A 15,394-nucleotide genomic window follows, 5' to 3' on the forward strand; every position below is an offset into this window, starting at 1 on the left:
TTCCAGAAGGGGCCAGACCACTGCCTGTGTAAGCAGGAAGAACAAAAAAAAAAAAGGAAGGAAGGAGAAAACAAAAAGAAAATAATTTCTGAAAAGAAATTTGGACCATTAGAACTGTTACTTGCTGTGAGGGCTGGCAATGCCCTCCTAAGGAACTGTCTGGATTCAATGCTGTTTTTTGGAGTGGAGAAAATCTACATGGGGGCACCCTATGGGGGGTCAAAGAAATAAATGAAAATTTTAAACTCTGCCTGCTGACTGTCACTCCTTTTGCGGCCACAGCCTGGTCACAGCTCTGGTGTTTGTCCCCCGCTGACTGGCCTCTGACAAAGCCAATGGCCATTCACCTCTGGTTGGGTGCTCTTGGGCTGAGCTTCTGAAAAGTTATCTTTTAAAAATAGTTCCATATTTGATTTCTTATAAACAGGTTTTCTGCAGCAGATCTTCTGTCAAAATCCATATGCCTTGGGAAACTGGAAGATGGAAGAGGCAGCTCATTTTTTTCTCTTCACTCTCAGCATAGTTCTCTGACCACCTAATAAGTTGTGCTTCTGTTCTTTCCTTTTCTCAGCGATGCTTCCAGAGACAATCCCTAGCATAATACAGATGTTCCCCTTGTATACAGTTTGCATAGCAGCCTCAGCAGACGTAAACATTACGGGCTTGGCGTGGCACAAACTGAAGAAAGTGCCATAAGATAAATAGGAAAGGAAAAGTGTCTAAGCTATTTTTATTTTATTAGCTTTAATAAACCTAGGCTTAGGCGGGGATCAGACAACCCAGCCAGCATCATTAAACAAAGAAAGTTGCTCATTTTTTTGCGTCTTTTTTTTTTTCAAATGAGAACATCGCCACCTGGCGGGAAAGATCTTCATCAGCAATTTCTGAAACAACGCAAAAGACAGAATTAAACCCAAACCTGACCACAGAGGTCAGCTGCTGGCCGCGAGAATGAACTCCAGATAATAGAAGGAACTCAAGTTTCAAATTACTCATTGACCTTTTAGAGTCCGTTATATATATCTGGTTCCCAGGAGATCAAATCTCCTACAAAATCTTTGTTCTACTACAACTCTTATCTTTCCTGGATAGGGTCTTCCAGAAACACCTGTTCTAGCTGCTACTTACTCCGATTTTACCCATTATTTAATGGCTCGTACACTACCCACCTTCTTGAGTTCATCGAAACCCCCACATCTATTTGCTTTCTCCCTCCCTTGATGTTCTAATACTCCATGCATGCCAAAAGATAGACAATCGATAATCAATCGATAATGATCAATAATAATCAATAAGAAAAAGATTTCCCAGTGTCTGTTGCATAGGCAAAGGGAGATTTCAAACCAATCTGCTCATTACTTCTGAGCTATTGGAATTCTCTCCTCAACTAAGGTATGAGCTCCTGGAGCTCTTAAATGCCTATGCCAAGGTCTCAAGCCAGAAGCCACAGAGAAAATCGGGCCTGGAGATAGCTGTGGTTTTGACGTGCACATTGTAAAAACAAAACAATATCCATTGTTTCAAAATCAGATTTTGCATAAAAATGTGGATTTTCACAATTTCTTTTCTTTGTTTTTAATTTTTAGAATCAGGGTCTTGCTATGTTGCTCAGACTGATCTTGAACTCCTGGGCTCAAGCGATCCTCCTGCTTCAGCCTTCCAAGTAGCTCAGATTCTAGGTGTGCACCAGCATCCCCAGCTCAGGATTTCCATAATTTCTAAAAACTCTTCATATCTGCCAAAGCTGACTCCACAGGGAGCAGACTTGTTCCCATTTTTCCCCAGTCCCCACCATATTCTGTTGTCTCATTAATGCTAGGTCTGAATTTCAGTTGTGGCTCTGAGCTTTTTCTTGTATTTCAGAAATATATTTTATATCCATGTCTCTGCTGAAAGTAGGAAATAGTAATAGCCCAAGCAGAGCATATATTTAAAAAACCGACGGCAGAAAGCCTATTTCTTGGGAATCATACCCGGATAATACACACACATACAATGCACTTTATTTCTTTGTGTTAGTGGCCTCTGTGAGCATTTGAACTCCCAAGCCCTGGTTTGTAGTAAGAAGCTCTATACCTCCCGCAAGAGTTTTGTTCAAAATTCCTTCCCTTCCCAGCCCAGGCCTCTGCCCCTTCCTCCCTTTGCCTATGCAACAGACACTGGAAACTCTTTTTCTTATGTATTCATTGTTATTGATTATTATTGATGATCGATTGTACAGATGGGGTCTCGCTTTGTTGCCCGGGCTGGTTTCAAACTCCTAGCTTAAATGATCCTCCCATCTCAGCCTCCCAAAGTGTTGGTAATGCAGGTGCGAGCCACAACCACTTTTATCTTGTCTATTCATTTATCTATTATATAAATTAATTCTCAGTAAGAATTAGTTATTGTTAAAACTCCAAGGATGCTGCTACATCGCACTTCTCCATTGCTCCTGCTTGGAATGTTCAAGATTTCACATGAGCCAGGGGCAGTGGCTCATGCCTGTAACCCAAACACTTTGGGAGGTCCAGGCAGAAGGATTACTTGAACCCAGGAGGTCAAGGCTGCAGTGATCTATGATCATGCCACTGCACTCCAGCCTGGGTGACAAAGCCAGACTCTGTCTCAAAGAAAAAAGATTTTATATGACACCTTCTTTCCCCAACACATACAAAACACTCCTCCTCCATGTTCTACTGTTTGACTATAACACAAAACTTATTACTGTCAGATATTTCTTTTCTTATTTTAAAAATCATTCTATGTTTCATTTTAAAACCATCAGTTATTTCTATTTGATTATTTATCATCTGTCTCACTGGAATGAAGATATCCACAAGAATAGGAAATTCCTGGTAGCTTGCAGCCTTCAATAAATATTTCTCAATAAATGAATGTGTGAATCTTTTGCTTATTATTTCACATTAGGGGAGATAAGGAAAAGACACAGCTCGTTCCTGTGTAATTCACAGAGAGAACTCAGTATCCCACACCTGAAGTCACTCTGACAGTGTCAGTTTGCTATGATTGCAGCAGTAAGGGAAACATTCCTGCACAAATTTCAGTTGCTGCCCACCTGTCTGTGCTTACTGATGCTGCAGCAGAGCTGTGCTTCTGTTGCCTTCTCTATGAAGGTGTGTACAGCTGCAGTATACATCAATGTCTTCATCAGCTCACTACGCACTGGAGAACCATGAGCTCAATGTTTAATGAAGATGAACATATTTATTTATTTATATGCTCTCTTTCCAAAAACGATAGAAGCAGAATGTTAACTGAATGAAAGGAAACACAATTCCACTGAGATTATTTTTTCAGACTTAGAGACTAATTTTTAGATCAATTAATCAAATTATCAAAGTAATATATTAGTATTAATTAGAGATTAAATCCCTCTGACTTAAAACGATACCCCCTTTTATAATGGGTGTCACCTCCATGTCTTCTATCTCAAACAGGGACTTCCAGCATTGCTGAAATGTTCTGTGCCCTAAAAGTTGAAAAGAGTTAGCTAAGCTGCTGGACCGCAGAGGACAATAAAATGAAACAGAGGTGATCTCAGCGGTACCCAACAGCCCTTCTTAGTGCTTTAGCAAAGGACCCTAGGACCTTTGCACAACCCAGTTGAGGTGGGAGCCCTGATGGTAGCTGATATCCATCTATCTAACCATCCAGCTGGATGGGGGCCTAGACAGGAATTTCATTTAATTGGAAGGAAAGTTAAAAATGTCTTTTCTGCCCAGCACTTTGGGAGGCTGAGACAGGTGGATCACGAGGTTAGGAGATCGAGACCATCCTGGCTAACCTGGTGAAACCCCGTCTCTACTAAAAAATACAAAAAAAAAAAATTAGCCGGGCGAGGAGGCGGGCGCCTGTAGTCCCAGCTACTCGAGAGGCTGAGGCAGGAGAATGGCGTAAACCTGGGAGGCGGAGCTTGCAGTGAGCTGAGATCTGGCCACTGCACTCCAGCCTGGGTGACAGAGCGAGACTCCACCTCAAAAAAAAAAAAAAAAAAAAGTATTTTCTGGTCTGTCCAAGCTTGGAGACTGAGAGCCATCCCTGCTGTACAATTTGACCAGGACGGAGGTATGTGGAAACCCACTCCCACCCTAGCCCTTATTCCTCTGTCATGTCAACAGAGCCAAGTGCCAGGATCAGGAACATGGCCATCTCCCTTGGGAAAGGATGTGGCTTTCCATTTGAGAGAGACAGAACTGTGATGCTTGGCTGAGCAGAAGAAAATCGTGTCCAAGCAACCACCACATCTCACCTGGAAGTCCAGACTTGCCTCCGCATTGATCTCCAGGCTGCCACCCCTCTCCCCTAGAGGCTCCTCTCCACAAAAGAGGGATCCTTTTAAAATCAGACCACCACCGTCTGCTCCTTAAACCTTCCAGTGGCTTCTCATCAAATCTAGGTAAAGAAAATCTCTGTGGTCCTCACAGCAGCTGGCACCTGACTCTTCCCACTTCTGCCCCTTCCTCTACAGCCATCCTCGCCTTCCTGTCCCAGGGCCTTTGCTCTTACTGTTCCTTCTACTTGAAAAGCCCAGCCCCTCAAGACTTCTCCCAGCCCACTCCTTGTTTTTTTTGTTTGTTTGTTTGTTTTTGTTTTTTGTTGTTGTTGTTTTTAACAGATCTCAGGAAGGTCTTTCTTGCCCAGTTTATTTAAAATAGTCTTTGCCTCCCATCTCTGCCACACTGTCTACCCTACCTTACTTCCTCCATAGCAGGAATCACACCTGACACTCTGTTAAATATTTGTTGTCCGTTTTATCCCTTAGAATATAACTCTTGGAGAGCAGAGGCTTGATTTTGCCCACCCTTGTTTTACTAGAAAAGGGCCTGGCTTGGAGAAGGCTCCCAATAAAAACTATCCAGTCAATGAATCCATCTATCCATCCCTCGACCTATCCATTCATTCATCCAGCCAGCCAGCCAGCCAGCTTCCAATGATTTCAGTGGTCTCAGTGGGATATTCAAAGAGATCACCATCACTGGAGGCATCCAAATGGTGTCTGCATTACCCTTGGCAGAGTTTTGTAGCAAAGATTAGAATATTTGATATACCAGGCACTGAAGGGAGGTTTTCTGTGCTGAGATCCATAGACATGCACATTAACCTCAGAGGGGTCTGTAATCTCGTAGATCATCTTAAAGTTTAATGTGCACAGCTGAATTTTTCCAAAGATTGTGTTCAAGAAATATTTGCCAACAATTCTTCAGTTGTGGAGAAGTGGGAAATGCCCTCATGAAGGTTCAAGTCTAATGAGGACAATAGAGAGTGAAGAGACAAAAACATTGGATTCACTAGACAAAGGGGGCCATGGCAAGGGACTCACACCCAATCTTGAGATTCAAGGAAGTAACTTTTGAGAGAAAACACAAGGAATGGTTGGGACTCAACCAGGTGAAGTTAGGAATCAAAAAGGTTAATATCTAGTGACCTAGAAGTTTCCTTCTAAGAACAGCAGAAGAGGATGCAAGGTATGGGGTATGCCCATGACAGCCCACCTCCGCAGCCAGGACCCAAACTCTCAAGGGCCAACTCTCTTTGCTCTGAGAGATCAGAACAATCATTTTCCCATAAGTCAGAACTTGACAACAGTCAAGATACCAAATAGGCCTACAAGAGCAGCGTCCACAAAAATGCATCATTAGTGTTCAGTGCCAGCAAACAAACTGTCCTTGTGCAACTTAATGAGGACACGAAAATATTACAGGGAGACCCGAGCTCTGAGCGCCTGAAGCAGTCACATTATTATGCATGGTTCAAAGCCTTGCAGAAACAAAACTGAGACCATTCTTTGCCATTCTGTGTGAGTGCAGAGTTTTTTATTTGTAGAAAGTCTCTAGAGTCCCACACGTGAGAAGCTTACCATTTGCTTAATGGACTCTCCAGCCTACAGAAAAGGTTTTCTACAAGAGGACCCCATTCCACTGGGTTCAAACAAGAGGACCTCATTGAGAAGACGGGTTACACATAGACCTGCAGAAACTCATGAGCACACAGTAGTTCCCTGAGCTCTCTAATCTAGAGAGCAGTCTAAGATACTGCTTCCCAGCCCAGCGATTCGGGCAAGTTTAAATTTTCTGTCACTCATGTTTCTTATCAATAAAATGGATATAAAAGCATTACTTCCCTATTAAATGGTGGTGAAGAATAAATGATGTGTTTTGCATGCATATGAACTATTGTCATTTCTTCCTCATCCAACTCCTCCTCCCACTTTTCCGCTACTGGGTGAGCTCCTAAACCACTCTCCAGACTCTATATAAAACATATTTAACATATTAGGCACATCTTACCCTAATTGGTGGTATCCTATGCAAAATCAAAATGCGGAGTCAACGGTTCAATAAGGATCTCAGGTTAACGACATCAGAGCATTAAATCAAGCATAGGGCCTTTCTAAGAGCAGAGCCCTGCGTGACTGCATAGGTCATATATCCACGAAGCCAGCTCTGAATGGAATAGGAGGTTAATCATATTAGCGTTAATTTTTACAAAATGACCACCACTCCTACTACCCCTGTTTATTGACATCTTACTTTGGGGTTAGATTCCATTGTTGTGTCTATGATCTCATTCCAGCCTTATAATACCTAGCGGATGCGTACTATTATGCTTCCTAGTTTACAATGAAGAATCTTGGTTGCTAAGAGTTGAATTCAGTTGAGTAAGTTGATCAACGTAACACAGGTTTGAGATTCAGTTCTTTATGACTCTAAGACTGTAACACTAGCAGGGGTCACCTCTTTAGGCTCAGCTGAAAACTCTGACTCATAAGACTACCAAACCTAACACAATGATTGGCACATATTAAGGTGTTAGTCACATTTGAGGAATAAATAAATGCATGAATGAACGTATTATGTATGTTACTCTCGGCTTTCTTAACTGAAAGGATGTGATACCTTAATAAATTGAATTAGTCCATTTTCACATTGTTATAAAGATACTACCTGAGACTGGGTAATTTATAAAGGAGGTTTAATTGACTCACAGTTCTGCATGGCTGGGGAGGCCTCAGGAAATTTACAATCATGGTGGAAGGGGAAGCTGGCACGTCTTACATGGTAGCAGGAGACAGAGAGAACGAGAGCGAGCAGAGGGGAATCTGCCACTTGTAAAACCATCAGAACTCATGAGAATTCACTATCACGAGAACAGCATGGGGGAAATCACTCCCATGATCCAATCACCTCCCACCAGGTCCCTTCTTTGACATGTGGTGATTACAATTTGAGGTGAGATTTAGGTGGGGACACACAGTTAAACCAATCATAAAGTATCATTCCCTGCTACCCTGGGAAACTTTGGCTGTCAGCAAAATAGGTTGAGAAAAGATGAAATGGGAGACACAAAAGGAACATACCTGAGAGATTTAGACATTCTTCATTTTCCCAAATTATTTGTATGCATAGTTAAATGGTGTGTTGAGTGTGTCGGGTGTGTTTGGAGCTTCAAACCACCAGATTTCTTAAAGCAATTGCCCCCGTCCACAGTCAGGTACACTGTAGGCATCCAATCACAGGTCACATAAGGAAGGGAGTGCCCAGTCATTAGGATGGTCCCATGAGGATTTACCTCAGTGCTGCCTCTCCAGCTATGCCCTGTCCATACAACAGGAGAGTGGAAACGATTTGGCAATCATGGAGTTAATTTGTTCTGTGTCAACAAGGCAGTGTCAAGAGGATCATATTCCCATCCAGGGTGGAATATCATGGCACACAATTCTCTCTGGTGCCTCTTTAAAATCCCTGAACCAGGAGACAAATGGCTTAAAATGGGCACATTTGAGAGAAGAGGAAATGGAACCTTAGGTCTCTGTCTGCTGGAGAAAAGAAGCGCTGATATTTCTTAACAGACTCTAAACAAAGTAACACAAGGAAGGGTCTTCTTTCCTACTGACAACTTTGCATTAGGATGTTTTCTTATCACAGTGGGATCTATCATTATGTTTGCCTCAAATTCATTTGGTGCGTTTTTCTGTATGCAGTAGAAAAATAAAAGTAAGACTTTGCATAAGACATTTACATACAAATTATATTTGGCACTTTTATAACATACTACAAAATCTTCAGTGCACCCTGATGAGGCACAGTATAATATTATAATGGAGAAATGTGCATTTTTCTAATAACCAATTGATTTTTTCACAGATGGATCTGTAAGGGAGTTATAATAAGGCAGGAAAAAAAAATCCCCACAACGACAGCAAAAAAACCACGTTTGAAATCCTGACAGCTTCTTCCAATGAGAGTTGAATAAGTGGGTCTTTGAATGAACCGATGTTACACTGTTCTCTGATTGCTGCGTGCGGGGAATGCATTTTACAGTGATACAGAACAAAGTCATTAGACAGGAGACGATGGGATCTCATGGTCATGATTGCGGGAAGAAGCGTGGGGTCTTAATTACATGCAATGAAAAGGATCTCTCTTTCGCAAAGATCAAGGACTGTATTCCTAGAGGAAGCTACCTTCCTGATCCCAATGTTCCACACAGTAGGAGAGAAGGTAACTGTGGACTGTGCAATAGGCACACAACTCACAGCCAAATGGAAGGTGACTTAGAAAAAACAGTATTTACTGAGTGTCAAACATGTGCCAAATATTGGGTTTCACATGTGTCCATTTCTATAGTCCTCATAAGAGTGCTACCCTACTACAGAAAGCGCTTCTACAGCACGGCCATTCAAACTCTTGAATAAATACATGATATCAATCAATCCATTTTATAAAACTGACACCCAGAGAAATCAAAGAAATTGCGTAAAGTCATGCTGGGGTTCAAACCCAGCTCTGTCAAAGGCTGAAGCCTTTCCAATGCCCCCACCTCCTCTGCTGAATGCGGGTATATGTTCCTTTATTCAGAGAAGGAAGAAATTGGAATGGAAAATTAACAAGAAGAAATGAGACCAATTTCTTTTTGACATGAGGAGGTATCCTAGGCTGTATAAATTCATGGGCTATAAATACTGTTGCCTTTATGGGCCCCTTTTTCCATAAAAGGGTCTTAAAAATTATATTATATGGCTGAGTTGGTATAAAGACAAATAAAATCCAAATTGAATTTTTTTCTTCTGATTTTAGAAGAAAGTAAAAACATTTTTAAGGATCTTAAAAGTACCATGAAACCGGGCACAGTGGCTCTTGCCTATCATCCCAGCACTCTAGGAGGTTGAGGTGGGAGGATCCCTTAAGCCCAGGAGTTCAAGACCAGGCAGGGAAACATAGGGAGACCTTATCTCCACAAAAAATAAAAAATTAGCTGGGCATGATGGTGCACCTGTAATCCCAGTTACTCAGGAGGCTGAGGTGAAAGGATCGCCTGAGCCTGGGATTTTGAGGCTGCGGTGAGCCGTGATCCTGCCACTGCACCCAGGCTCGGCGGCAGAGCAAGATCCTATCTCAAAAAAGAAAAAGCATCATAGGCTCCAAGCACCACACTTACTATGCCTCATGGAAAAGGCAGCCCTGATACTGATGTATAAAAACTCCATTCACTCAAAGCACTGTGCACACACCCAAAAAAAACAAAAACAAAAAAAAAATTGTTCTAAATCTACATATCTGCAAGGTTTCGCCATTCATGATGTTTGCCAAATACTATAGAAATAATCCCCTATTGGCTCTGTTAGGATTCTGTTTGGTTGCATATACTAGAAACCCTTCTATAACGGCTTAAGCGAACAGGAGATTTTTCTATGACATAGGTCCAGATGTGGTCATTTGCAGTTGGTACAGCAACCCATGGGGAGTTGTAAAGGACCCACAGTCTTGCTGACTTCCTTCCTGGCATCGTTACCAAGCCTCTTTGCTCCTCACGGAAGCAAGGTTCTCCACCAATAAGCATCATATTTGTATTCCAGGCAAGAAGCAGGGGAGAGTGCTAAGGACGGAGGACAAAAACCCTGACCTCGAGAAGCTTTTTGGGAAGAAGGGGGTGGAAGGCATTCTTCTGCAGAGACTTCTGCTCACTGGACACAATTGAGTTCCAGGATACCCCAGATCTGGAAAAGTGAGTATTTTCAATTAGAGTAATTCCTTCCCCAAACAAAATCAGGGTTGTTAGCAAGAAAGAAAATGGAGAGTGCACAGGCCAATCAGCAGTGTTGACTTCACCAACCGTAATTTATCTAAAGCAAAATGATTCTCTAGTCCAAATGCATGACCAGATCTTTGAAAGGACCTCAGTTCAGGAAAGTTTCAGCCTAGCAGAAAACTGGGAGACTTCTTACATTTTCACCAGTGCAAGATAATCCAAGCCCTCTGTTAGTGCCTGGGAAAACCGAGAAGTAGATATAAAATTATGCTTTCTATTAGCTAACAAGTCTGTGGTACCCGTTTCCCCAGGCTGCATTGGTTCATACAAATCACTTGTTTTCTAGCATAAGACAATAGAGTTGTCTTTTCTAGGTCCATTAAAATAGGCACCTCGTTCACATCTACTTTTGCCTGGTGAAATCTTATCGGCTTGCTGATATTTACCTGCAGTACGATTCTCTCACTAGAAAAATGGCGCCCGCCCCATGATGCCTCTTGGTGCTCTGCTGGCCTGGCGATCTGAAACCCAGCTGATTGCTGCCTCTCCGAGAGGACCGTGAGCATCATGGAACCCTTGCTACTGAGCACAATTCTTTGTTTTTAAGCTTCCAGTGTTTTACGTTTTTATATTTTTCTTTTCTTTTCTTTTTTTTTTTTTTGAGACAGAGTCTTGCTCTGTTGCCCAGGCTGGAGTGCAGTGGCCGGATCTCAGTTCACTGCAAGCTCCGCCTCCCGGGTTTACGCCATTCTCCTGCCTCAGCCTCCCGAGTAGCTGGGACTACAGACGCCCACCACCTCGCCCGGCTAGTTTTTTTTGTTTTTTTTTTGTTTTTTTTGTTTTTTTTGTTTTTTTTTTTTGGTATTTTTTTAGTAGAGACGGGGTTTCACCGGGTTAGCCAGGATGGTCTCGATCTCCTGACCTCGTGATCCGCCCGTCTCGGCCTCCCAAAGTGCTGGGATTACAGGCTTGAGCCACCGCGCCTGGCCTCGTTTTTATATTTTTCACTTGTACACATGTATGGGACACACGTTAAATTTTGTTACATGTATATAACATGTAGTTCTGAAGGGAATTCAGTATTCAGGGTGTCCATTACCCAAGTACAGTACATTTTTAAGCATAGTCAGTCTACTCTGCTATTGAATAAAGAATTTCTTCCATCTATCTTACTATGTTTGTACCCTTTAACCCACTTATCTTCATCCTTCATCCTCCTCCCCGATCCCACTCACCCTTCCCTGTCTCTGATAGTTATCTTTCTACCCTCTATCTCCACGTGATCAATCTTTTAGCTCCCGTATAAGTGAGAACATGCCATATTTGTCTTTTTGTGTCTGGCTTATTTCACTTAAGATAATGACCTCCAGTTCTATCCATGGTGCTGCAAATGACATGATTTTTTTTTTCTTTCTTTTTCTTGAGATGGATTCTCGCTCTCCTCTGCCGCCAGGCTGGAATGATCTCAGCTCGCTGTAACCTCTGCCTCCCGGATTCAAGCGATCCTCTCGCCTCAGCCTCCTGTGTAGCTGGGATTACAGGTAACCACCACCACTCAAGGCTAATTTTTGTATCTTTAGTAGAGATGGGGTTTTGCCATGTGAGCCAGGCTGGTCTCGAACTCCTGACCTCGAGTGATCCACCCACCTCGGCCTCCCAAAGTGCTGGGATTACAGGCGTGAGCCACTGTGCTCGCCCGGCCATCATTCTTTCTGAGGGCCAAGCAGTAGCATATCGTGTATATATTCCATGCTTTCCTGACACATTCATCCACTGAGGGACATTTACATTGATTCTGTATCTTTGTTATTGTAAATACTGAGCACAATTCTTGGTAATGAAATCACACAGTGTTTGTGCACAAAATTATGGACACAATGCAACAAAATATTTACTGTTCTGCTGGGGTCTGACTAGGGTGACCACGTGTCCCAGTTTGCCCAGGACAAGGGTTGTTCCCCCCCGCCCCCAGCCTTTGGATTTTGTCTGCTATAAGCAGGAAAGTCCAGGGAAAGCTAGGATAAGTTGGTCATGGTGAGTACAATGTTTATGCAGTATTGGCTTAGAACCCATTTAAAATAATACCATCATTAACAGAAACTGACATTTATTGAGTGATAGCCCTGTACCAGGCACTATCCTGAAGACTTTACATTTATTACACTACTTAGTCCTCAGAAGAACTTTACAAGGAAGAGATGATTGCCATTCCCATTTTAAAAAATGAGAAAACAGAGATGCAAATTGTTTAACCTACCTAAAGATTAACAGTAGAAGAAGCAGAGTCTGGACCCAAACCCAGGCAGGCTGACTCTAAAACACAACCTCCTTACCAGGACTCAATGCTGCCTCACTCACATCTCCCAGAGATGTTGGGCCACATGAGCTGACGTCCATTTGCTGCTTGGGCAGATGGTCCCCTACCCCTCCATCTGCTGTTATCTGCTGATATGTGACAGAACTTTCATTTTATGACCGGTAAAAGGGAAGGGGATTCTTTGCTGTGTAGAAGCTTTTTAAGTTGATGTGATCCCATGTGTCCACGTGATTTGTGGACAGAAATACTGTATTTGTTTCTTTTTCTCGTTCTCTTTTCTTAGAGACAGGGTCTCACTATGTTGCCCAAGCAAGACTCCCAACTCCTGGGTTCAATCCATCCTGCCTCCTCAGCCTCTGGAGTAGCTGGGACAACAGGTGCCAGCCATCCCAGCCAGCCAAGAAGGAACATTTTATTCATGAGTTATTTTCGTGGTTTTCAACTCGAGGAAATTTTGTCCCTTCCCCACCCCCGCAGGACATTTGACAATGACTGCAGACGTTGATAGTTATTATAACTCGTGGGGGTGCTACTGCCATCTAGTGGGTAAAGTCCAAAGATGCTGGTACACACCCGGCAGTGCACAGGACAGCCCCCGCCACGGAGAATGATCCAGCTCAGGTGATCAATAATGCCGAGGGGGAGAAAGCCTACCTTATCTGAAGCCTCACAAAGTTCTACAAATCACTGTTTTACAAAGTAGGAACCTGAACCTCAGAGAGACCAAGGTCCAACTAAGGGTCAAGGAACCTGTAAGTGGCAGAACAGGAACTAGAGTCCAGGTCTGACACCTAAGCCCACACTCTTTGCTGCCCAGTTCTATACAAACTCACATCCTATCTGTGGGCAGAAAACACACTTTTCTGCCTGCTCTGACTTGCAGCTTCCTGTGGAGGGACTGGCATCTAGTACTTAGTACTTGTCCATTAGCAATTTGATCATCTAATAACAGCCAAGAGAATGCATACGGTTGTATTTGTATGCCTATCCTTCTCCTCCTTCAGTCTTATCAGTCACATGTCCAGGCTGCTTCTTGATTTAATTGTCCATGGTTTCAAGTTTAGCTTCTATTCTCACCAGTTGTGAGAACTTGAACTTAGCATCTCTGAGGTTCCTCTCCTGTAAAAGGGAGATGTGCTTTCCTCATAGGCTTGTGGGAAGGAGTAAATGAGATAATTCCTGATCACCTTCTCTGGCACAAATGAGAACACGCGATGATGTATCAACTGTAGGCGTTCCAATTTCTAGTCCTCTGGACAAAAAAAAAAAAAAAAAACTGGCTCAAATAATAGGTGAAATGAAAGTTGTTCCCATTTATCAGTGATGAATACAGCTTATATTATGATCCAGGACACACAGAGAAACACAAATGAAAATATACACACTGAAAACAAAGTTTCACAAAACACACTCACCATTATCAAGTGTGATTCACTGATATTCTCTGTCTTATTTAGAGAATGCTGGTTGCAACACATTAAATTGATTTCACCCCACAGTTTTAAAAACAGTATACTGTATAATTCCATCTATATAAAATTCTAGAAAAGACAAAACAATTGAGTGAGAAAGCAAATAAATGGTTTTCTAAGGCCAAAGGGTGGGGGTAGTTGATTATCAAGATTTAGGAGGAAACTCCTTGAGGTGATGGAATGTTCTCTACCTTGATAACTTGGTTGTGATAGTGGTTATGTCACTGTGTACCTTTGCCAAAACTCCTCAAACTGCACTTACAAAAGAGCAGATATTATGTCAATTAGAACTCTATGAAGTTGATTGTTTAGAAGAACATTATGATCGTTAGTAAATGCCAATGTTTTATTCTCTCTGATTTGGAATTTTCTAGCATCGAAATGACATAGTATAGAAAATACTCAAGTAAGTATGTAGGAAGCCAAGAACCCTGCACGATTGATCAATCCTCAAAATTGATAACTGATGGTGCTCAGAAAACTACACCAAAATATGGCACCTTGGCACTTGAGAAAACAGCAGAAGTGGGAAGGTACCTCTTACTTTCCCCTCATCTTTCCTGAAGCAGGACATAAAACCTAGGAAAGTCACTTTCTGACCTTCTCCTTCCCTTCTCCCTTGAAGACCTGATAGAAAGAATGTCACACAGAGAATTCAAGAAGAATCTGAACCAAGAAGCCTGCCTAAGTTCCTCCCAGTTTATTACCATTGGACCACATCCTTTTGTCCTCCAATTATACTTCTGTATGACTGTTCATAAAAATATATGGACGTTTCCTGTTTCTTTAAAATCTTTATTTTTGAAATATCCTGTGTCACATAAAACTTTGAAATGTTCATTTGGAATTCTCCTGCGTCACATTAAATAAATTTGTATATTTTTCTCTTGTTAATATGTCTTCTGTGACAGGAGTCTCAGCCATGAACTTCAGTACAGGTAAGGAAAAGAGATTTTATCTTTTCCCCTACATAGCTGTATTAGTCCATTTTCATGCTACTGATAAAGATATACCTGAGACTGGATAATTTATAAGGAAAAAGAGGTTTAATGGACTTACAGTTCCACGTGGCTGAGGAGACCTCACAATCACGGTGGAAGGCGAAAGGCATGTCTTACATGGTGGCAGACAAAAAGAATAAGAAGCAAGTGAAAAGAGTTTCCCTGTAAAAAACCATCAGATCTTGTGAGACTTATTCACTACCACAAGAACAGTGTTGGGGAAACCACCTCCATGATTCAAATATCTCGCACCAGGTCCCTCCCACAACACGTGAGAATTATGGGAGCTACAATTTAAGATGAGATTTGGGTGGGGACACAGCCAAACTATATCAATAGCCATTTTTTTCAAAACTGATACCATTCTTGAGAGCAATTATATGAGAGATCCTCTCCGAGGGCCTTACTATTTCATGAAGTAATCCTAAACACACTCTAAGTTAGGCATTGTTTTAATTATTTGAGAGATGAGGAAACCTAAACAAGAACACTTAAAGTTACTTATCTAAGTTTCTGCAGCTAATAAGTGGCAGAAGGTGAGATTCAGACTTAGGTCTGAGTCTGAATTCCAT

This window comes from Macaca nemestrina, chromosome 15 (assembly GCF_043159975.1).
Source record: "Macaca nemestrina isolate mMacNem1 chromosome 15, mMacNem.hap1, whole genome shotgun sequence".
NCBI lineage: Eukaryota > Metazoa > Chordata > Mammalia > Primates > Cercopithecidae > Macaca > Macaca nemestrina.